The sequence below is a fragment of the Oryzias melastigma genome, linkage group LG2, assembly GCF_002922805.2.
Source record: "Oryzias melastigma strain HK-1 linkage group LG2, ASM292280v2, whole genome shotgun sequence".
NCBI classification, from domain to species: domain Eukaryota; kingdom Metazoa; phylum Chordata; class Actinopteri; order Beloniformes; family Adrianichthyidae; genus Oryzias; species Oryzias melastigma.
Genome location: NC_050513.1, coordinates 10,963,467 through 10,964,080, shown reverse-complemented (window position 1 = coordinate 10,964,080; position 614 = coordinate 10,963,467). Strand labels below are relative to the sequence as shown.

Here is a 614-nt window from a genome sequence, read left to right as displayed (position 1 = left end):
CATACCAGAGTTGGGTAAAATTGTCAGAATATCTAAACTACTGGATTTTTCATTTTCATTTGAGACCATTTTTTGTTTGATTATTAAAATATAATTAAAAATCTATGAATTCTTAAATAGAAAAACTACTTTACAGTAATATCTTTGTATAAAGTTAAAATATTGCTACTAAATCTTTAGAAAAGCACTTTTAAATGAAAGAATATAGGGTATTTAGGCACAAATTATTTGCAGGATATTGATTGGACAAGAGACATGTTCTTCAGAAAGGGGTGGGACCAAACACATTTAGCCCCGCCCCTATAACCTAGCTTGTATGATTGTGTCTGAATGCCTTCACTACATGGTGCATATTTAGTGCATCTGCCATTTTGTAGAGCTGGAGTGCCCTAGAAATTTCCCAGAAGTCTTTGCGAAAAAACTAGCGTGCATAGATGCTACATTAGTGAACATAGACCATAATGCATTGCGTTTGAGATTTTCATTTTTTAATAAACCATCAACGTTTTCATTATCAGAACACAGTGGGGTCATAAATACATGGTAAAATGCTCGTAGTGTTTTGTGAAATTGGTGACGTCATGCTTCCGGTGTATAAAAAAAAAAATATATAT

The 614-nt window shown here is 32.6% G+C and overlaps 1 protein-coding gene across 2 annotated transcripts in view; it reads right to left on the bottom strand.

Annotated features, from left to right (window-relative positions):
- The window catches only part of nfkbiz (nuclear factor of kappa light polypeptide gene enhancer in B-cells inhibitor, zeta), a 9,934-nt gene that overhangs the window by 8,026 nt on the left and 1,294 nt on the right, over nt 1-614 (bottom strand). The gene's annotated exons all lie outside the window — the stretch shown is intronic.